Source organism: Nipponia nippon, unplaced genomic scaffold, assembly GCF_047370975.1.
Source record: "Nipponia nippon isolate SJK-2023a ecotype South Korea unplaced genomic scaffold, ASM4737097v1 scaffold_10, whole genome shotgun sequence".
Taxonomy (NCBI): Eukaryota; Metazoa; Chordata; class Aves; order Pelecaniformes; family Threskiornithidae; genus Nipponia; species Nipponia nippon.
In genome coordinates, this window is record NW_028262291.1 from 29,872,290 (window position 1) to 29,896,766 (window position 24,477).

Sequence of the window (24,477 nt, forward strand, 5' to 3'; positions counted from 1 at the left end):
GATCATGTAGCATTTAAAAGTCAGGAGCAAGCTGTGGGCCTTTCCATGCAGCACCATAGCCCTGCAGCACTTAGGGCATTCCCCTTACTTGTGCAGAAGTAGCAGTGCCTAAAGGAGGAAAAATTAATTATTTTTTGTATCTTTCTCACTTGACAGAGAGCTGATTGTTACAAGCGGGCACCAACTTTCAGTAAACTCTCCCTTAAATGCCCAGCATGTGGCTCTGGGCTGCTGCCAATGGACTGAAGAGAGAGAGCATGCTGCTTTAGCTTCGGGGATGTTCCAGTGGAGCGTGCACTGTCTGCTGGAAAGTGGAGCATGCTGATGTTATTTTCCAGTGAAAGGTATGTTTGGAAGGCCCTTATTTGCCAATAAGGGTGTTTTTTCGTCTTGCAAGAAAAGTTTGTAAGTAAGTGGCAATTCATATGGGTGGATTCTTCTCTCAGTTGGACTGTTGTTCTGAGTAACTCCATGGTCTCCTTTCTTACAATATATGCAGATGCAATTTAAAAAAAATCTTTGTGGTGTATCTATCAAACTATATCAGGCTGCAACTTTATGGTGAATATTCATATTCCTGTTTGTAGTATGAGGTAGGTAACGCTGTAAAGCCATCTGAAGCTTTTCATTATTCTGATAGCCTTTGTAACCTTCCTGACTATTTTCTGTAGGATGGAGTATAATTCAAGAACACAGTCACATGCTACCCTTCCCTGTAAGTTCAGGACGAAGGTGAAAATCCTGCTTATAAACAAACATACGAAACAGGCTGCGCTGGAGTGTGTATTGGTCATTGATTATTGTGACAGTGTTCAAGGCTTTAAATAAGGTCACGTACCCTAGCGATTCCTGCTGAATACCTGATCATCTTATACAATAATTTGCATGCTAGAGACATGGTGGCTGGTAAACACTCACAGCTGTTCTGGTGAGGAGGGTGGTTAGAGAGCTACTTCATTCAGTTTGTGGGTTGTCTTGCATCTGCAGGTAGGCAAAACAGAGTTCAACTAATTAAGCCACTGACACCAGCTGAGACACTATTGAAGAAAAAAATTATGTTCAAACTTAAAAAGTGATACAAACTCAGTGTACTCTATTCTACTAGCAGGAAATGTGCAGTGCATGGACAACACATAGTTGTCACAGTTTGCAACATGGGAAAATTGGGAAACAACAGAGAAAAAAATTCTTCACAGTGAGAGTGGTTAAACACTAGAAGAGGTGCCCAGAGAGGTTGTGGAATCAGTCCGTGAACATTTTTGACTGAAAAAAAGAAGAGCAACATGATCTAACTTTGGAAGTCAGATGCTTGGATGAGGTGACCTTGAGGGCCCTTTCCAATTTTGGGGGGATTCGAAGAAATGACATATTCGGGTTCTCTTTCCCAAGCATGAAGTACACTTGCCTGAAGTAGAAAGGCTGGTTCATGAGGTGTTAAACACATGTTTGATTATCCTTTTAAATGGTATACACCACTCATGCATTGTATCCACTGTCAGAAGAACAGGTACAGGAACGTATGACTTCCTTTAGCAAATATATGAATACCTCAGGAGGGGATGCAGTATCTCCTCCTGTCTTCTGGAATGTGTACATGCCTTGGGCATCATCTTAATGGAAACTGAGGGATGAATTTAACCAGGCAGCGAATGCCACAGTTCCAGTCAGTTCTGTTGAGGCAGGTATTCAGGAAAGATTCCTCTCTTAGAAGAAGAAAGTACATAGTGGAACTGAAATATTTTTTGGGGGGAGAAACAGATTCCAGTCTGAGAGGAACTAGTAGAGTTTTGAAAAGATGCTACCCTTGGACCTAGCAGGCAAATAACTCCATAGAGCACGCAGGGATCTTAAAGATATCTTTAGGATGTTTTTAATGAGTGAATACTGTGAGTACTCTAGGTACAAGTCAAAGTACAGCTAAGTGATAGAAGAGGTTTGTTGATTAATGAAAAGAACTCTAGGTCCTGTGGAGCCACCCGTTCTTACTTTTATGTTGTTCTGTTTGTTGTTCCCCACTGAAGATTTACAAACCCAGGAGGAGCAGTTGGCAAGTGGCAGTGAGTGAACCTGTATATGCCACCCACAACACACCTTCCATCCAAAGCTGTCAGTGGTGTCGTATGCGTATTGCTACAGAGCAAGACCCAACCCTTGCTTTGAAGTGACGAGAGATTTCTAACAGCTGCATGAAAACCTGCCATAGTGCAGTTTTAGTCAGCTTGTACTGGAACAGTGCAAAAAGGTGATGCTTGAGGAAACTGGATGTGTGGCTGACTTCTGACTGATGCTTCATTTTGTGTACCGGCTTATTTCTGCCCTTCTCATCAGGCTAGATATTACAGTCCAAGTGTCCCTATCAATGACTCATGTTGCCTTATAAAAAAATGGAAGGAGAAAGGGCAAAAGAGTATCCTGCAGAAGAATCTGTGCATTTGATTTGTCAGGAGCATGTCAGGAGCATCCCCATAGAAAAGGGAAGGTAGTTATTTCAAACATGCCTAGATTTTATCAGGGACGGGGTTTTTGCCTTTTAAATCAAAACTCACCATGAAAGTCATTTTGTTAAAACATGACCATAAAAAATTTGATTATGATTGCCATGGTAATATTCCTGTCACAGCTCCTGTAAGAATTCTTATCCTTCTCAATCATCTCAGTTACTTCAGAGGTTTGTTCATAGTTCTTGTGATCAGTGAAAGGTCAATGCCTTCAGCCTGTAGTCGCTGATTTATTTTGTCTTACACTCTTGCAAATGATGTCCAATACTTCTTATCATCAACATTTTATCATCATCCTTCAGCTCTGTGGAAGCAAATATCATGCAGCTCAGACATGGTGGCTTTTTAGAAGTGATCCATTACAAGCCCTGTTGCCTGCTACTATCTCACAAGTGTTTTTTTTACTAGTTTCTACTTTATGATGGGAAAATATGTAGAAATATTTCACACCAGTCCAGTACATGCAGTGGAATTTCAGTATGTGCAATACTCAAAATCAAAATCATAACCCAGCTAGGCAAAATAAAAAATCAACTAAAATAGAGCTATAAATTGCACATTTCTAAAGAAAAGAAAGAAAAAAAAGTGCATTCAAGGAGTATCTATTCTTAAATTTCTCCCCTTCATAAAAGGAAGTATGTGAGAGTGTGTGTCTGTGTGTGTGTGTGTATGGGTGTATATAAAAGTGTGTTGGAAAGGAGGGGAGGAATGGAGAGTGGAAAAAAAAGGAAAACAGAAGATTAAAAAAATCTGTTTTGTAGTTACTTGTATGTTTTTTGTAGAACGTGGGGTCCCCAGCAGAAATCTCCTTCTGCCAGAAGACATACATATGCAAGTGAAAGCAAGATGGCCCAGGTCCCGACCAGATGGTCGGTTTCACTATGCTGTGCCAGAGGCAAGCGTACAGTAACCATTGCCTGCTCTGGGATTAGTAGAATAAGCATGGTTACGAGATGCCAATTGCTTGGCCACAAGGTGAATCCATTTTTCTCTGTAAGACAATGAATGACAGTATCACCGGCTACCACAGGACACAATACCTCCTTAGAAACAAGTCACTGAAATCTGTATTTTGTATACTTTTGTAACTAGAGTGGTTTTGCAATCAGTTATTATTAGTACAGTTATTGTCTTGGGATGCTGACAACTAATGCTTTTATGAAGAGGTAATAACTGCTTTCCTTCACTGAAGCTGTAGTGACAGGCTGTAGAAATTTTCTCAAGATCTCTCACTTTGAGGTTGATGGAGAAACCAAGGAACAAGTTCTACTTACTTCATTTCTTGTTGACTCCACTCAGATTTTTCAGTCACTAATCAGACGTGAAAATAACATGGCGCTTTGTTCTCTAACTGCTAGAGAGTCCTGAGGTAAGAAAGGTATTTTAAAAAAATAATTTTCTCTCCCACTAGGAAAGGATTAGCACTTAGTTGCATAACTCTGTTTTATCCTCTTAAAGAACGGTGGTTAAAGTCTCCTTGAAATAGCCATTAAATTAAAAGTTAGGGCTCTCCATGCAGATTAGGAGGCTGAGACCCATGCCTTGGCTGTGCTTGATTAGGTTCTCCCACTTCCCAGACTGGAGTTCTGATCAGCAGGTTGTTGATTACATGGGTGGTTATGGTGGGTTCAGAAGAAAGTCTTGATTTTTATTGCACATTAGACCAATAAGTTTTGAAATCTTGGTATTTTTTCATGAGACAAAACCTTTCTTTTATCAACCATTACCTTACACAGCATATAATGTGAAGTTAGTCTTTTGGTAATTTGGCTTCCTTAGGATATATGGCTCATGTTGTGCCCTGTCTGTGTTTTCCTTGATTCACCTGGAATATTATGCCCAGAAGAGGGGGAAGGAAGACCAGAGATAAACGTTAAATTTTTTCTTTTTTTTTTAGTTGTCTCTGGCTACTAAGTGCACTTTGCATAGCCTAAGAACCACTGTCCACTAGCAAAAGAACTGCTTCGAAAAAGCCAACCCCATTCATCTCCTTACACATCCCCTTCATCTTCTGAGACCTGAGAGAAAGCTTTGATCCTGGAAGGTGCTAGTGCCTAGTAGTTCCTAAGCAGAGAGAGTTCAGTCATACTTAGGCCAGAGCTGTCTTCTCTCTCCGCTTCATTTTCTGCTTGTTCCATTTGCTTTCTGGGTATTTGCGTTTGTGTCTGTCTGATTAGCCATATAACATATCACACAGCATGCTAATGGGCTGAGGCAGGTAATACCACTATACCTTTCAATTCACAAATTTAAGAAAAATAGCTTGAATTTTTAAGAATATGGAGGAGTCATTTGCTCCCTGTCCTTTGCATGTGCAGGTTCTCCCTTCCTCTGGGTTGAGAGTAGAATTTTTTAAGAGAGTAATTTATTATCTTTCTTCATTCCTTTCAGTTCTCCACATAAGGCTATTTGGCTTTCCAGTGCTTTTGCTTTGCTTTTCTTCTCCCTGCAGAAGAGCATAATTTTGCATTATCAATGAACATCAGTCCAGACCTCAAAGGAATGCAATTTCCTGGGCTCAGGAAGGAATCCAGAGGTTAGTCTCATAAATCCTATGTATGCTCTGTGGCTGTTACAGCTCTTAGCCAATTTTGGCAACAGGGTCGTTTCATCTAGCACTCACATAGTAAAACACATTTCTTTTATGACCTCCGAGCCAGCTGTTCAGGCTAAATCATTGTACATACAGTCATGACTTGACTAATGCCTGTGCATGTCTCAGCTGCTTTCCTGTTATTCTGTCTGTAGAATGGTGCAAAATTGTCCTTAGGAGGTGGTGGTCCTGGAAGACAGAGCCTCCTGCTACACAGAAAAAATAGGAAGTAATTTTTCTGTGGGTCACCACCTGAACAGATCACAGAGTCAAGGAGATTCTAGCTGGAAGGTGACTTAGTATAAGAAATGTGGTTCTTCTGGGAGCAGATGAGTGTCTGGCCTGTAAGGATGGTTCTTCCTTGCTGTGGTCCCCAGTTCTCCAGTGCAAGGTTTCATGTGGAGACAATCAGGAATGCTTTTATCTCTGTGAGATTTTTCTTCATGTGTTTTAGGTTTTCATTAAAGAAGTGTAAAAACTGAACGCATGTTTAAGCGGGTTTTCAATCTTTTCATGCCTCTGAAAGTGATAGTATTGGGTCATGTGCCTCCAAACAGACTTTTCAGCAGAAAAAAGAGAAAGAAGAAAAGCAAAGCTCTGGTTTCTCAAAAGCCATTCATCATCTAAAAAATGTTTCACTGAAACAAGAGATGCTTTGATGAGCTTAGATCTCATGACATTGTTTGCTGGGCTGGCAATTCTGCAGCACCCTCAGCTCTGACTTGGTGCAGGCACAGCAGAAACAGCAGGCGCAGCATGTACCTACCTCCACTTCCGTGGAAGAGCCACAGACCAAACCACCATTCTCTTCTGCTGTTGCCCCCCAGGGCAGCTAGAGGCCTGAGCTTCTGTTGTTTATCCCTCCTTTGTCCTTGGTCATTTGTTTATTCTCCTCCTATTTTAGCCGGTTTCACTCTGTTAGGTTTCCTGAATTCTGCTTTTCTTTCTTTCCTCATGTCTCTCATAAGAAGAATGCCAGCTTTATTTTGAGCTCTCATTGTTGACAAAGTTCGTAAAATGAGTTCTGTATCTCTTCTTATAATACAGATGACCAGATTATTGCAATGAAGTAGGTTGAAAGGAAAAGTATTGTCAGGTCTCGGGCTTTAGTCCAATTAGCAGGCTCTCAAACTACAACATACTTCAGGTAACACCAGTATGGACTTACATCTTTGTGAGTCCACTGGCTGTTTGGACTGCTGCTGCAACCTGAATCCGTTCTGGGAGCAGACTGTATCAGAGAAGGAAGAGCCTGGTGTATTGTTGTAATAGAGAGGAGATTCTACATTAGAAAGATTTAAAGATTATATTTGCTTCAGGGCAAAGGGGCTCACTCAGTGCTTATGGTACCTCTTAAGCCCTCCTTGTGAAATGAGGAAGAAATGGCAGGCCCAGCACAAACTCTTGTTGCAGAGGTGGATTTTATCTGAAAAATAAAATATCTGTATGTCTGGAGCTGGGCTTTAAGAACATGGAGATGCAAATGCTGCCATGGCAAGGGTTCCTTCAGGGAAATAGGACCCTTTCTTACCTTTATCATTAACATGTGACTGTCTGTTTCCATATGTGGATTAAGTTTGCCTGAGAGACAGGATGTGTCCTTGCCAGCTATGGATGTCCAATGTATCCTTCGCTTACTACAAGCCCACAAAAACCACCAGCAATCCCTGAACATGAGTCTGGATTCATTGAGGTTTTCTGACAATGGAATACCTTCTGCTCTCATAAGCAGGTCTTCTGCCCCTTTCAGAGGAAAGGAAGGGTCTCTTTAGCAGTATCTGTCTGCTCTAAAGACTCCTTGTTTCAGCTCACCAGGTGGAGTCCTGAATGCTGTCTCCAGGATTTTTGACCACGAGACTACTGTGAGACCAGGTGTCACACATCCTGAAAGGCTTCCAATTGAAATCAATGGGATTTTACACATCCACAAATATTAGATTGGTGCCGGAGTGATCACCATCTTATAGAAGTGAATGCCACTTGAATATAGAGATTCATTTTCCTCTTTCCATATTCTAGAATTATGATTTACTGGGTATGTATGAAGTTAGTAATGGAGCAGTGGGGGCTTGTGGTTTGGGGCTGGAGCATTTCTCTGTGCAGGTATTAGGTGTAACGATTGTTTGCCGTTGAAACTCCATTTTGGTTGTAGTCTGAAGGCTGCTCTGAAGTTTCACTGGTACATTGCCTTCAGCTGACATTTTGCACAAAAACACACTTCATCCAAACCCAGCAGAAAGATTAAATACTTCCTTGGCTGTGGAAGAAGGTGGCTGTAAAAGAGATAGTAATGAAAGATAAGGGAACAGGCAAAGATCAGTAGAAGCATATTTATACTTATATATATAGGAGTATATCAGCTCGAGGTATGTGCTGTTGAAAGGAATATTTGTCCCCCAGATAGTCATCAAGATCTGCTTTTAGCTCTAGCAGATTTGAAATGATGTCCGGTTGCTGCTGCATATTTCATTATATCAGTTGGTCCTTGCTGGAAAGGAAGGGAAAAGAATGAACTCCATTCTCTCACTTGGCTGCAGCGTATTAAAGATAAGCTTTGATGCGAGATGATTTAATTCTTCCACTGCTTGCTTAAATACTATATTGCGTTTTTTGCAAAAGAGGTGTAGCAGTTAGTTATGAGAACTGGAATTTGCTTCCAGCTCTGAAGGCGGGATCAGAAAGTGGCTCTCCAGAGTAAAAAGCATTTACAGTTGCAGAAACAATAGTATACGCATCCTTTCTGAGCCTTTTCAGAAGGCTCAGCTACCCCAGTTGGATCTCACACAGTAGGTTTAGACTTTTGCAATTGGCCCTTACCCTTCCGTTCTCCTGGATCTCGGGCACATCAGCTGTGCAAGCTGTGGCGTCTCTCCTGCACTGTGCTGTGCCATGTCAGATGGGTCACTGCTAACTTGCAGCACAGCGTCAAGGACTCTCCTCCTGCCGTGACTATACCAAATGTCTCCCCTGACAAATTGCTTTGCTGGCAGGAATGCTGGAAAGAAAGAAACCTGAGACACCTTCCTTGTCCTCCGAAGGAACAAATGCTGATGTTAAGGAAAGTCTATGCCTGTCATCACAGACTCACAGAGGGACTGTAACCACATGACTTCAGACTTGTCTTTTTTTTTCTTGACTTAACTTTGCAAATGGATTAGGCCGTCTGCCCAGAGCTTTGCACTGCCACAGCAGTAATAGTTATTATTATGATTGTTGAAATATACTGGTAAGTCTCACAGAGATGATTCATCTGGCTGTGTATTTCCCTGAATATTTTAGTATTATAAGAAAGTATAATGTTCCCACTGTCACAAGATTTGAGGTTCCATTTATACAATCAATGCAATGCAATTAGCCTCCTCAAAAACATGGAACAGGCAAACATAACCTTCAGTTGCTAGCTGGGAACCCTCATTCTGCTGTGCCATATCCTGAAGAAAATACAGTATATGTCCTGGAAACTCTAATCAGAGTCTAAATGAAGGATGCTTTGATTTACTTTGGCATACAAGGATTAGAGAGAAAATACCTCAATGATTGGGGTGTATAATGGTGGTTGAGGCTTTGAAGAAGAAGGACTGATGATTTGTCTGCAGTCAGATGTGTTGAGGGAACCTTTCAGCTATGCATGCCTTCTGTGGGCTCTCCCAAATATGTATCTGAGCTCAGAGCAGCTGCCTTGTTAGCTCAGAGCTCCCAAGCCTGCTTCTGCCAGGTATGTCCCTGTTCCTTGCACATGCATTTCAGATTGTCAGCATTTCAAGGTTTGATTCTGTGTCTTCACTTCTGGAGTGTCTTGGGAGTGAACACTGATGGAAGCACATATGATTGAGAGAAGGAATGGGGGGTTACTAGCAGAGGGGTTCCCAGCTTGCTTTTCAATGTGATTGCAGCCATACTAAACTTTTTCCAGGTATTCCAAAATGCTATGTAAGCAGTCACTGCAACTGAAATCTGTATTGTTTCAAGGGAACAGCATAACCACTTTGATATACAGCTGTTTTATTTAATTTGGGCAGATGGAATAACCCCCTTTAGATTCAGAATGCAGCCAATTGTAACACAGATTTTTTTCGAGCAAGAAAAATTTTACCATAAATACACAAGCTTTACACTTGGGAAGATGGAGAGGAAAATTTTATCATCAATGTGCAAAACTGTATAATCATTTATAATCATTCTCCTTCCCATCTGTAAAGAGTATGTCTTTTTTCAGCGTATACTGTCATATTCAAATGCTGGCTAAGTGTGTGTTTTGCTTTCCAATACGGATGATTCTCTTGGCAGCAGGGGGATATTCTGTAGCCTTTATTACAAAACCCTACGCCTCTAAACTATGGGTTTCACCCCCTCTGCAGGGCTGCCTCCAGTCCCTACCCAGGCCTGTCCATTGACAGCACTTCTGTTAGCAATGACAATGACGTTGAAGGGTGCAGCCTGTGAGTCACAGGTAAGAAAGCTAAGGCAGGAAAACATGGGTCTGAATATAAAAGAGGGCTCAGCTGCTCAAAGCATGGTCATTGCACCTTTATGCCAGGGAGACATGTACACTGTCCTCCCAGTCTAGGGGAAAAATTGCTGTCACTGTAGCAAAGTAAAACTTACAGGTCACAAGATGGCAGCATAATCTCACTAGTCAGGGTGACAAAATTTGAGGGATCAAGTCATTAATCTTCCTCAACTCAATCTCCTATTTTGAACAATCAAGAAAGTCCTGTGTCTAACTAGCTGATGCTTCCCAGGCTCTAAACTACTATGTATATAGGTGAATCTATTATGTATGTAGGTGAAAATCCTGTTACATCACTTTTCAAACTAACCTATTCAATTTAAAGTCAGATGCACTGTGATAGTGTTGAAATAACTTCCTCACCTGGAATTCAATACTGAATAAAAAAATTACACCAGCATGTTATCTAACTAATCACTACAAAAAGCAACATTTATGGAACGTTAACTCTGCAAAGCCTATGCAACTGAGAGTCATCTTTGTTATCTTTTCCCTTCCTTTCTGCTTTTGAGAGCAAGATACTCTGAACCCTGCCTCAAAATACACGTTTCTTACTGAACATTATTTTTTTATAGTAGTACCGAGTGACTACATTCTCTGTGAAGAGTTTGTTTAATGTATTATTCTCTTTCTGTTTGAGGGATATGCAAGTAATCTGTATTCAATTTTCATCTGCCTATTTGCCTGCCTCCGTTTCTGTCTCTCTCTTTCAAAGAAATCTGCCCATTCTTCATGAGCCGTACCTTTCGAATGTGCAGTACTTGATTTGGAAAAAACGAACTGTGCTAGGGAGAGATGATTCATTGCATCAGTCACCATATTATATAACACAGAGTGATAACAACTTCTACTGAGAACATTTCTAGCAGCAATATTCCCACTTGTGAATTTAAATGCTTTCCTCAGGAATGTCTGTAAAAATAAATGGAGGTATCTGCATATACTTGAAAGGAAAACAAGCCATGAGAGCAAGGAAAGAATCTATCCATTTTCAAAATTAATTGCAATTTTTTTTATGGTGTTACTGCAGAATTTAACCATAGATAGTTAGGTGCACCTTCCAGGTGTGCTTTTTAAAAAAGAATGTAGAATCATAGTTCTACCAGTTGTTTACATCTACCAAGTGAATATGATGTTTTGGCACATGTGCAACCTGTGCTTATGGGTATTTACTTGCCGAACTTACAGGTACATTTTCAGAGGGCGCTTTTGCAAACATTAGACTTTTGAACATATGCTGAAATCCCAAATGGTCATTGGCTTTGGTTTTGTATACCTGTTCAGATGACAGTTCTTCTATCCAAGTTGACTCTCACCAGTCATTATAGTTGCATCTGAGCATCCCTAAGCTAAATTTAAGAAAGCAAAATAAAAAGGAGAAAATTCTACATTGCCCTTTCCATTAGCATGTAGTTTTGGGCCTAAGTAATTGGCCACGTGGTGTCACTGTGTCTTAAGGCAGCAAAACCTTTAGCAATAAAGCCTTTAGCAATTCCAAGTTTTCAAAGTATCCCAGCCATGTGATATTATCTAAGGAGATGCTTCAGCAAAAATGTCAAGGTCACAGAAGCTTCGCTGTGGGAGTGTTTTAGGAAGATATTTTATACAAAGCGTCTGTTCCCGGCTCCTTGTATCTTCCTGGGATGCATCAGAAATGTTTTTAGCCCAGAAGCACTTGTTCTCCAGATGTCTTCATTTGGGAGCATGCTTATATGGGAACCTTTATCTTAAATTGATGCCAGTCAGAGATTTAAAAATTCAGTGGTGCTGGACTCATCCTACACTTCGGTCATAGTCCTTCTTCTCATTTCCTTCTGTCTTTGTACATCTGATGCGCGACATCCTTTGGCTTCGCTGACCCGAAGAAACTTGGCCTTATGGAGCTCAGAGCAATATAAACTGCAGCTCCTGGGACCCACAAAATGCCATTTAATCCCTACTAGTCCTGAAAAATGCTTTGCACAACACACCTGCTCAAGAGAGCTGTGCCAAAAGCTGATGTATTGGGTGTTTCAGGAGTTTCATAATGTGCAGCTATAGCAACACTGAGAGAAACAGTCGTGTACAGGTACAGTGTGAGCCTTAGCCAAGAAGATGATACCTGGCTCGGGGCATATTGAAAGACTGCAAAACCCCATGCAGTAACAAGTGTTGGTGTGCACTGTTTCTTCTGTAAAATGGTGAGTGAGCCTAAAGTAGCAGGCCTTATGCTAACATCCTGATAGTCTGCGTAGGTTAGACTAAGATTTTATAGCAAGGATAAATGACTGTCTCTGGCAATGACTTACCACCCATGTAGAATGCAAGGTGCTGTGTTTTTATTGCTAGGTAGTTGCAATGCTTTTCCTAAGTAAATCAGCTGTTCTGCTTTGTATGAAGCTTACTCTCTGCATAGCTGCTGGGAATGATAGCACTGTTCTTAGATGCATATTTCTCAGTAATAGTTTTGCTACTGATTTTGTTTGGGTCAGGAGTTCCCCTGTAATATACCTGTTTTGATGGATATATCTTCAATTTGAGTGCACAGTCAAGTCATATTTAGAGTTACTAGGTCTACAAAGCATGGCTATGAAAATTCTGGTGCTATGAATTTTGCTGCAATGGTATGAATTGAGGAAATGGCGGTATTAGTCTGGCCTTGAATGTGACATGAGATTAAAACCTGGACTGTCAGATCTCACGGGCTAGAGTAGAGCAGAAATGCCCTGGGGTGTGTGACTCTCTTGAAGAGACAGCAACGGCATACAGGGTTGGGTTTGGAAGACCAGAACACATTTGTGAGTAGCAGATTAAGTTGTGTTTCCTCTTGTTACTTGCAATGTAACAACAGCTTAGAAGTGTGTTCAATGATGTTTATTTAGGAACTCTTACTTGAATATGATTTTGGCCTATGATTCCTCCCCTTTCCACCTCCCCATTGTTTCTGTAATTATCTTAACTGGAAGAATTCTCCCTTGGCCTCTGTGCTGGTGGTGGCCCTTAGGATGGAAGCTTCTGTAGAGGGCAGAACATGATATGGTTCATCCGGGGCGAAGAAGAACCTGAAGCAGAAAGTAGCATTGAACGGTAATGCAGAAAAGCAGATAGGGTCTACTGTAGGAGAAGGTGGTACAGGCAAACTTGGGAGTAAATCAGGCACATTGCCAAAACAATTTGTCCTTGTTCCGCAAATCTTGGAAACTGCTGACCTCATTATCTAGACACAAAATGTCTCTGGGTAGTGTGCAAGGGAGTTCTGTCTTAACTATAATTATCCTAATGGCACTGCTGCCATGATGGTTATGTAAACTATAAACAGGAAAGCCTGAAACCCACTGACACAGATGAGATGCAAGTGAAGGACTGGTGCCTCTGCTATAGGAATATGAATAAGAAATGGAAACTGGCTGAGGAAATCCCTCAAGATTTGTCTCCAGGAACTGCCTTCAAAATGTTTTCTCAGGGAAGAAAGGTGTACAGAAGGGGAAGGATGTGTGTTTCCTCCTCTTGGGGTTTTCTGAACCCCAGGCCCTGGAACCAAAGCTCCTTCTGAGACAGCTTTTATATGTTGTCCTGTGCAATGTATTTTCTGGGAAGTTCTGTTGCTCCATATTTGTTGGAAGAGGTACGCTATATGTAAGTGCCAAGGGCATTTAGTTTCTAACACTATTAGACTACAGACCAAGTCTCCCTGAAGTAATGGGAACAGCTTGTGTCTTTGTGTGAACCTTTTTTATAAAGCACATAGACCATCACTGCCTATGGATATTAGTCAACTACAGGCTCCTAATATATGTTTGAGGTGTAAAGAAAAGCTTGATGCATAGAAGAAAAAGACATTTTTAAAGCTAAGGCCAGCTATGGTTATTTAGTCTGACCTACACCATGCATGCATTTTTCTCAGTAATTCCTGAATCAAGTTCCTAATGTCTGCTTGAGCTACACATAAAAGACAATCATCCAGTCTTGATTTAAATTTAGCTATCATGTGGGAAGGAAATGTGGTGTGGAGGCTGAGAAAAGTCAGAGGTCACAATGTGAAAGGAACATGTAGGAGGGAAAATACGTAGTTTAGCTATAACACAGGTTTCAAGGATCAGAAATAGAATTTATTGTCATTTATGGTACTGTGGCACTGCAAAAAGTCAACAGAGAAGTGAGCCCCATTTTGCTAAAAGTGATAAAAGTTCCCAGATAAGCTGTAGACCTTGCTCAGAAAAAACCCTGCAATCTAAATAGATTACATGAACACCAATGCAAACACCAACACAAATGAGAAAATAGAAGTAAAAAAGACAGCAGTTAAACAATAATTAAGCCTTTGAATAAAATGTGATGTGTTTGGTTTTTGTGGGGAGCAAAGAGGGGAGACTGGGCTAATGTTTTGTGCATATTCCTTTGTTGTTTGGTGGTGCTCCAATTCATCAAACACTTGTGCACCTGAGGTGGCACTTTAACTGTGAATTATCCCATTAATATCAGTTAGACTATTTTAGAGAGGAACATGTGCAAGTGTCTGAGAGGATCAAAGCTTTTGACTTTTTAAATGCTTGAGATATAACTACTAAATGGATAGCAGAAAAGCTAGTATTGTCTAACCACAAAACCTTCTAATGAATTACCAGTAGCTGCAGATCAGAAAGATGTCTCTGAATCTTTTCAGCACATCTTTTTCCAACAGCAAACAGACAACTTCGAACTTTCAGAATTTTACTGTGGGTTGGTTTTTGATGGGCTGAATTTTGACTAGCTCCTCGCAGTAATCTGGATTGGTGGGGGACAGGAGGCGTAGTGTAAGAGAGGAGGATTTTACTTGTGCTCGGCACCACACAGGTAGCAGTAAAAACCCTGCGATGCTCTGTCGTCAGCATGTTTTGTGTTAGACACTGTCCTGACACAGACAGACCACGTAATGGTGATGACTACGTATGTCAGAAGGAAGGAAGTGAAGCTCGAATGATCACAACCAGAACTAGCATTAAGAAATCAAATAGGTGTTCCTGTCTGTAGAGGCTGAAATGGATTGGCGTGGGTTCAGCTGTACAGTTCTTTTTCAAAATGTTAGATATAAAAGGAGTTGTTAATTAACAGCTGTTAAAATCTGTTCCCATTTAGGAAAGCCTCAAATAGCTTTATAGTATCTTTTTTTCTTGGTTTTGTGATGGATACCGTCCTATATTTTGTTGAAGTTATTAATATAGACTTCCTAGTACATGAGTATATTGAATGAAAATTAAGCTGCCCTGCTCACTACTTCTTACAGACTGTCCTTGGTGGCTAGTGAAACCATTAATTAACTTTCTGACTCCCAGGTTATTCCCCACAGAGTTGAAGGGTGTTTTGCTGGGGACAAGTGAACAGCATTTAGCCGCATCTGTAATAATGTAATACAACCATTCATTTAATTAGATTCAGAGCCATATAAGGGTAGACAATGGCCTATGTGGAACAAGAAGCGTCTTCAAGTATGAATTCAGAGGGTGGGACACATTTCTGACCCGTGCTATGGCTGCTGGATGTTTTGGTGCTCTCTGGACCATGTGTAAAATGATGTTTCCCATGATGCAGACACTTAGTGGGAAATCGACTAAATTTCTCTGAACATCGACAGTGTCAGTATGCATGTTTGGGTTCATAAATGGAAGGTGTCTAAAAGGGATGTTTTCAAATGATAATTATTTGGAAGTAGGGCCAGTAATATTCTATAACAATAGAATAATGATAATTTTTCTTTGCATTTGTAGTTTGTGTTTCCACTGAGTTGCTCCAGTTGCCCAGATCTCAGGTGAACTGGCTGTTGCTACTTTCATTTCATGCTACAAATTGTTCACTAACTTGCCTAAGATGTGCAGAGAATTTATGACAGAGCCAAGGAGTATTCAAATGGAGCAGAGGCTGCATTAACGTTTTCATTCTCATTTCCTCTCTCCTCTTTTTCCTGTAAGCAAGAGCATGTAGTTGTTGCACAAGGCATTCCGTGCTCCACATATCTGTCCATGTTGTCAGCTGTTTGTGTATCAAGTCTGAGGAGGAGGAAGAAATATGAGGTGTGTTAACAACAGTCAGGTACTTCCCATTCGCAGTTTTAGCATACATGAGGAAGTGATGTCTGATGAAAAAAGCCAATCATAAGTTTTCTGATGCAACACTTCTCCTTTTGAAAATGTTGATTGGATTCTGTACTGCTGGGTTGGCTGGTTCTCCAGCTTCATGGAAACCTGCTTGGAAAGTTGTCATGCTGTCGTAAACCTTGCGGACCCACCTGGCCTGTTCCACTGGCTACCCACCATTCTGTGATGCCATGACACTGCTGGCTTCTCCCAGTTACCGGGGGCTACCCCCTAGGCTGGTCAGCAGTTGAATGAGCTATCCATTAAATGTCCTTCAGCTGTTGGCCAATTCCTTTGCTTCCAGCTTCCAAGATCTCTTAGCTTCAAAGCTCCTAGCCTGCCCAGGTGACTTCCTGGCCACCCATGTGGTAGCAAAACAGCTATGTAGGCAGGGTCCTGGCATGCGAAGTGAGGCATCAGCCCAGAAGTATTTCAAAATCTTTCTTATATATGTGAGTGAAACCTTTTTGGGAAGGGTGAGGGGAGGTGTGCCAACATGATTTCCTCTGTGGGATGAACATTCCAGTTCCCAGCACTGGTGTGGGCAAGTCACGGGATGTTTTACCTTTTTGCGGTTCACAGCTCGCTTGCTAGTACTTGGCTGACAAATGCATTCAGTATGTGTGTGAGTACACAGTAGGAAGACCAACAATTAGTGGATTTGAATCATAGAAGGCAAGGGTCTCTGCCACTTTGCAACGTATCTGTTGCAGGGGGAGAGATTGCAGAGGACAAATTGCTTGTGTTGCAGAGAAGGCACCATTAATGGTTTGTGCTCCGCTGCATTAGCAGGCTGTGGGTGAGGCTTGATTCCTGGAGGTATTTATGGGAGAGGTCACCATCTGAAATCTATTGTTCCATCAGATCTCTACCCCTGGAAGCTAGAGCCTCTCAGTGAGTTCATCTCCTCCAGCCCAGACTCTCCCTGGCTAGGACCAGGAGGCCTAATTTTGGACCTTTGGCACATAGATCTAGATCCTCTGTCAAAGGAGGCAGTGTAGGTAGCTTATTTTAATATTCCGCTCTGAACAGACTCAATGCCTCTCATGAACTACATGAAAATTTTCTGGCTTGTTGGCCATATCATGTCTCACCTGCCACATAAACCATGAATGGTGGAGGCCTAAGGTTAAAAACACCCTAGTTCATTGAGATGCTGAAGGCTATAAATTTCTGTTGGCTTTGGTATGAGTTTCTATTCTGCATTCTCAGGTTTCAAGAAACGTTGTAAAAAAATCTTAGGAGCTTCAGAAGTCCCAAGGTATTATATGAATTAAGAGCTTAAAAAAGATCTGTGCCTGTGAAAAATCAGTTTTCTACTAGAATGAAAGCATTTAAAATTGCAGTCAAGTGTTTTATGTGCTGCTGAAACAAAAGAATTAAAACAGACCTAATATGCATGCATAGAGACATTCAGAGATAGTATCAGGCTCCAGAGATGACTCTGCCTTGGCACAGGTTAGAGTAGCTTTCCTGAGACCAACTGAGATGCTCCCTGTATTTCAAGTGCCGGGCTCTCTGCTCACACTTGTCTGCCTTCTACACTGGGTTAAGGGGAGCAGGTGACAGAAAGCTGCTTTCATACTGCTGGAATAAAGCTGAGAGTGCTCTCAGCAAGGTGAATTCCCAGTTGCACTATTAGGAAAACTTTCTGACTTGTTTTTGTCACAAGAATGGTGCAAATGGATTAGAAGAACAGACGCATACCTAAACAAGAAACTTTTCTCATCAGAAATATTTTCTTTAGGGATAAGTATCAATGCAGAAGGAGCTTTTGTATTAAAATCCCCATGACTCTGTAGAGCCCATGAAGTCCTTGTGAAGTAGTCTCCTGCTGTCAGAAGTTATAATCCACCAGAAGTGAGTCACAGGGTTCTTAATTGCTGTAAATAAGCTTGCAAAGCTCATAACTCAGAATAACTCTAATGGCTAGGTCAAACTCTGGTTATTCTGTTTTAAATTGTCCCTGTAGCTTGGTTGACGTCTAGAGATTTTGTATTAAAAAAAAAAAAAAGATGAACATAAGAAGTGAAGGAAGGAAAAATTAAGTTTTCAATTTTGACAACCTTGCAGTAACCTTAGAAGAACCATACAAAGAGGTAGTGAAAAGCCCCACAACTTTCTGGTACTGGGGTCAATGAATTGTAATGATCCATTCGCAGGGAATTGTCTAATGTCTTTTCCACCTCTGATATTCATTTCCCTATGAGTCTTAATGCTTTAGGCAGCTCTTATGGACAATGCTATTTGCCCACGGTCAGATTCCCACTACTGAACTCAAGGTGAGTTTGTATGGTCTAGTAAGCTGAGGTAATGGCTACATGCCAATAAAGAAGGGCAGCCCTGGAAATTCCTCAGAAAAAGGAAAAGAGTCATTTTCTATTGCTTCAGCTCCTCAAATGAGCTTAGCATTTGGCCAGAAGAGTGCCAGAGCCAATACTGTGGGGTAGGGGCAGAACTCTCTAAGCTTGGGACTGGGATGGGAGTAAGACCTCCTCTTTTAGTGACAACTAACTCTTAGACGAGTTTTGCTGCAGCATGAAACTTCACCCTCAGATATTTTTAAGACTTGAGCATTTTCAGATATTTACCAAGGATTCTGTGCCAGTATTCACTTCTCCTTTGTGATCAGTATGCCTGCTACAAAGGCATACTTTGCGGGTATTTCCAAAGCTACTGATGATATACTTGGATGTATTCAGTTCACCCTGAACTGGCTGTTTCTGTATTTCTTTGCCCTGTGTCTATGCTCAGGTGAGTGGTTTTCTTACATTTACACTTCACTGAAGTCTTCCAGATTACTTAAGCTAGGACATAGGTTGGCTGATGATGGCTTTATGTAAAAAGCCTACCCATTAACTATACTAACGTACAGAATAACATAATGAGGATGCCTGTTACTGTCTTTATTCTTGTTAATTTTGGAGGGCTACTTAGAGGATAAGTTACTGCCAGGAATTAATGAATTGAACCCTTGATGACTTGCATATTATTTTAAATAAATCCGTGTATATCTTTTATCCCTTTCTGAGCCAAAATATAAGGGCTGTGCCTGAGTAAAGGTAGAACCTTGAATAAAATCACATACAGGGCTGAAAGAGCATTTGACACAGCAACAGGGTTAGAAAAGAAATACTGCTACGTATGATGTCATACAATCACAGTAACCTTTGTTTTTAATGACTCTTGCTCAGTATAATAACGTTCAGTAGCAAACATTTCCTTAGTAGGTCTTGCCCCAAAGTCATAGAGAGTGAAAAACAACAGGAGAAAACAAGAGTTACTCTCTTGATTCTAAAAAAGTGACTATTAAAAAAATACAAGAGGTTGGTGGCAACTAAGAAAGAAACCCTTCTCTTGACAATTTGAAGCTAAATACCATAACCATAAGTCAAGGCTTCCTGTCAGCCAAGTGGTGAAGTGTAATACTTACCTAACTCTTCTGAGGTCTTTACTCAAGCAATTTCATACTGACATCAGTGTCAGACTATTTGTATAAGATCTGAAGATAAAGGTCTCAGAAACTGGCTTAAGTGGAATGGCATTGAAATATCTTACTCAGTTATTTCAATTAGATGCTCTGCAATCACTTGGTTTAAAATAAAAGAACAATTTCTAAACATAAATACAGTGGGTTTCAACGTGTGGCTTTACATTGACGTGTCTTGGAAAGATAACACGCCAGTCCTCAGATACCCCAGGTAAGTAATAAGCAGCTTCCTCCGATCTTGAAGCTGCAAAGATCACTATCTTGCCATATTTACAGCCACACCTGCAAAGTGTCTAAGGAAATTAGTAGCTCTCTTACTCTGGCCAGGAAAAAGAGCCAGTGATACTGGCCTTACTGTATGATATCTTTATTTAAGATTGCAGTGGTTCAGGAGATAGGTGAGAGGATATAGCACCTTTTACTTTTCTGAAACAGGTTCAGATCTTGATAGCAAGAAGGACAGTTCATTTACAAATGCTGCTACCACCTGGCTGCTGCTCAGACAGACAACTTGGTATTTTGTTCTAATTACCATCAGGTGTGCTGAAAATGGTTGTTTGGAAAGCATTCAACAATCTAAAAGAATTTCAAATTAGCTGTGCTGTTTTGCTCAAAAAGAATGGGGCGGGGGAAAACAGTGAAAAATTAGAAAGCTTTTATTTCAAAATTAAATGTTTCAGTTTTGAAAGGCCCCAAAACTGGCATTTCTGAAGCTTGCTTTATAGCTTCTAGTTTCACGCGGCAATGTTGAATTGAAAAATTGAGATATATTTCAATAAAGTTTTTTTTGTTTGGATTATTTTTTACAGTGGTTAAATAATCCAGGTATGAAAAGAATAGTTTGGGGATGAGCTAGGGAAAAATAAGGCTTTTTTCCTCAATTTCTGAGAACATTCTGAATTTTTTTTTGTTTGAATTTGACTATGGACAATTATTTTCTCAGATTACTATAATTTTTCTAACCCCACCACTGAGCTGAAAAAGGTAGGAACTGATTTATGAGGCAAGGAGAAAGCAACTGTCATCTCCCATTGTCACTGTCTGGCACAAGAAGGAGTCTCTGCAAAGCTGCACAGTCTTCCACCTCCATCTCCTCAGCAGTGTGGCTGCATCTAGCCCTAGGAAGATCCATCACCTGTCTCTACTTAACAGCTTTCACGGGATGACTAAACAAATGTTCTCAAACAAAATCACAGGAGATTTATATTTATAGGAGAGTGTTTCAGTAATTACTATCCTTGCTTGTGAAGCTGTTAGGATCAAGCATGGAAGGACTATGAAGACAGTGCTTCACTGAGAGCATTTTTTTGTACACCAAACCTGAGACGTGTTTGTATGAAATTTTGCTGTGCTGTTGCCATTTTGCTGGGGTAAATAATGAACTCCACTAAATGAGTCTTCAATACCTGCTGTAAGCTCTGTCCCAGTTAGTTTTTACGTTTATGTCAGCAGTAGGATGATCCAAATCACAGCCATTTAGAGGTGCCACCACTCTACTGCTTGGTTTCTGGCAGCTCAGCTGTGACTCTGAGTAGCTTCTTGCAAGGGGCTGTTAGTGAGCAGCCCACGGGGTAAGTTGCATGAAGCTGAACACTGTATTAATTAACTTCTATTTCTTGCATACTGGGAACAGCGTGGGCTTGCATTCCTTCTATTCTGATTCTGTTTCACATACTCTCTTCTGTGCATTATCCGAGTGCCAACAGGTAGGGTATGAAGCAATTTAAGCTCAGTGTAATTTGATATGCCTTTTTGTCTCCCTTCCCGCCCCCCCCCAGCTTATTTCCAAGTACTTTCTTAATATTAATTGAGAAAAGAAATAAGATTTGTTCATAAAGGTGGAATGAGACCAGCTTAATTAACCTGTAAAATCTTTCTAGAATCCCTCTTCTCTTTGTCTCCTGAACAGCCTTTTACAAACTGAAACTGCAGACACAGTGTTATATTTTCTGAATCTGACATCTCCACTAGTATAAGCCTGGCATGACTATGTCCTCCCTATAACAAGGGGAGGAGGAGGACTTTCTGTATCCCCTGGAAGATATTGCCTACGATTTGGCTAGTTTGCTAATGCATTGCGCTGTGCCCTCTTTGCTTTAGATTTAACCTTTAGTTTTGTCCTTCCTTCTTTATGCAGTTGACTGTCTTACTTTCCCCATGCTGTACATTTTTTGTGTCTGTAGTAAGGCCTGACATCACGTAGCCCATCTCCCTCATGTCCAGGAGGAAATGGACGTGGTACTTGTCAGCGTGCTTGTTGACAAGCAACACAAAATGTTTTATGTATTTTGGCCACACTGATTTACTGGAAACGTTAATTTCTTGGAGGGGCTATTGGAAAAATTAGTTCCATAGCTCTCCAAAATAGCATTTGCACCTTGATTTGAAGACATTCTGGCAGCTTTTTTCTTCTTTCCTGTTCCATTAAGACCTGGGTCTCCCTGCTGCAGCTGTTCTGTTTTTAATGTGTTGCTCCGTTTCCAGGCAGACATACCCCTCTTTGAGTGGAGTTCATTTTTCTCTGGCTCTTTTTCCATTTGCCTTCTCTTTAGGAGGTAAATTTGTCAGCCTACTATTTTGGTCTCTCAGTTCACTACAGCAGCAGAACCTGTGATCAACGCTGCAACAGCAATATAAAGGAGGAAAACCCAAACTCCACTCTGAATAAGAGCTTTTTCCCCTTTTTCTCTGCTTTTTTTTCTTATCCCTGGAAATGGGATGCTACAGACTCCTGTGTCCAAGGAAGCATGGAGAAGAATGCTTACACCGCAGTCTTCACTGCTCCTGTAAAAATGCCCAAGTGAGGCTGTCAAAACAATGTTACTGCAGGAGCGCTAGACTTGCATGGTTAATTGCTCTGAACCCCAGATTGCTTTCTGAGGAGTTTGGCTTATTTTTCTGGGAGTTTTGTAGCTGCCCTTTGATTTGCTGCACACACACAGCAGACCTTTACTTGAGATATCTTTGTTTTGGGTGTTTCAAAGATGGCAACCTAACTAAGCACTCAAGTTGTCACCCTGTTGCTTGGGTAAGCCTGCATCCAGTCTTCACCGCTAGCACGGTGGCTGCATTGCCAGCCCCAGCAGAGCCTTTGTGAAATGTCGGTTTGAGCTGGTGGTTGTCGCTTGCATAAGCCCAGGAGTGTCTGACTAGAACTAATTTTCAATTGGTGACAGTTTGTGGCTTCAGTTGTGTGGAAAATGCTTTAAAAAGTGGTTTAAAGGTGATCCACAGTGTGCATCTGAGTTTCAGGAAAAATCTAAAGCCAAAGATTTCAAGTAAACCTATTTTCCTAAACGATTTTGTGGTTACATTTCATTTTTTTTTATTCTCTTGCCAAAAGCCAAACTCGTAACTACTATTCAATGAAAATTAACTCTTGACAGTCTCCCTTTCCATCAGTGTAAGGTGTCCACTGGTTGTTTGGTGAGGCTTGGTCCTATCTGATATTACTGTCCCACAGTGAGGACATATCTTACTGCAGACTTATGGTGGCCTCCAGGCCTTTTCCAAGTCTGGGTCTGCACGACATCCAACATGAAATTGCAAGCGTGGATTAAGGTACAGCCAGAACAGATTGCCTGAAGCAGTGTCCTGACAGGCACCCCATGGGTTGTAGGCATGGGAGAGGTGGAGGAAGCCATGCCTGTGCCACCTCCAGAGTATGCCTTAGGACCCACCGCTGTCACCAGCAAGCTGATGGGGGAATAGGATGGGAAGCTGGGAGATGTCAAGTTGTCATGTTCTTCTTAGAAGAAAGAGGGGAAAAGGCCAGAAGGTATGCAGATTTCCCTTTCCCTACCAATATTTATCTCAATTTCACCAGCGTCTCTGCACTGGCCAGGTAATCATCCAGTAGGTACTTCAAAGTAAGGGCACCCGATTGACTGGTTGGCAGAAAGATTCCCAGTAATATATTAAAACAAGTCCCCATTGTAGGAAGAGTTGAAAAGAGCATTTAGAAGTGGGTTGTTCTCCCACCAGAAATTTTAACAGATGAGATTCAGCTATCCCCCCTTTGATTTTTTTTCTGGAGTATATTGTGGAAGAACTTAAAAGCTACTCAAAATTCAGCTACTGACTAGATAGATGAAAGAGATGGGGAGCGAAGGAACACTTTCGGAACATGGCAGAATCCACCCAAAAACCTGGCAGGACAATATTGGGGCAATAACAAATTGTGAGAGGTAATAAAGTGACAGGCACAGATGTGGTAACTGCAGCTTTCCTCTCACCTCTGACATTGCAGATCTTTCCCTCTCAGACGTAGGCAGACTCTTCTCCACGCAGAGGAGGCAGAGGGTGGAGCTCAGCGCCTGTATAAATTATATGTGTCCTTCGTGTTATTTCAGCAGCAGCAACAAGCTGAGAACGTGTTTGTCAGCTGACAGATCTGTTACCCAAATTGGGTTTTCTGTTGCTGTCGCCATCTTGTGTGTCATGGGGAGCCCACCAGCCAAGGTAAGAGAATTGTAGCTCCGCGCTTTGCTGTGGCCCAGCACCTTGCTGTTGGGACCTCCCTGCTCCAGTTCTCGCGAGCAAACTCCCTCCTCTTTGCATCTGCTGAGATGCAGAGACAAACTGCTGCTGGTGCGCTGTGGTAGGGTCATCGTGAACTTTGCAAATTTACCATTTTCCCCTTTTACCTCACGGTAACTAGCATGTAAGTGAGCTTCAGCAAAAACACGGCGAAAATGTGGCCCTTTTCTTTTATCGTGAGGTGTACATCCTGGAGTGAACACCGGGAATGAAGAGAGGGCTGGCCTTGATAAGTTTACCTCCCTGTAAAATGAAAGTGCTTTAGCCCTGCTGCATGCTTTTCTCAGGATAGCACATGTTTGTTGCTTGCCCCAGCTGAAAAAACCCAACAGCTTTTTCTAGTAACAAAGCATAATTTATATTACTTTAGCTGCAGGGGAGAGTTCTAATGAACTATTTGGCTGATTTAGCTATCTTTAATGTAATGTTTACAGCATCTGCGATTCTAGTGGAAGTATTTCATGTCTGGACTCGAGTTTTCTAATAGTAAGTTCCATTCAGAGATTTTAACTGATAGTTTTTAGTATAAATCGACAGAATTATTAGCTGAGAGTTATTTTCTCATGTATATCTTTAAAAAGTAATGGACACGGTGTCTGAAATGCAAGATGTGAATTATTTTTCTTTATATATCAAACCCTATGTCAAATTTTGCAGCAAATAAAAGAAATATGGGCATTCATGGGTTTTAAATATAGTGAGAAACAATGTTACATGCTATGGCTTATAGACAATCATTAATTACTAAGAATAAAGAA

General features: G+C 41.2%; 1 protein-coding gene across 1 annotated transcript in view; it reads left to right on the forward strand.

Moving 5' to 3' along the window:
• The window catches only part of LOC104020445 (acyl-coenzyme A thioesterase 1), a 126,243-nt gene that overhangs the window by 12,654 nt on the left and 89,112 nt on the right, over positions 1-24,477 (forward strand). The window contains exons 4-5 of the transcript XR_015701955.1: positions 157-344; positions 23,430-23,454. The gene's annotated coding sequence lies outside the window, so the exon portion shown is untranslated. Of the gene's footprint in view, positions 1-156; positions 345-23,429 lie in introns of the transcript that reaches the window.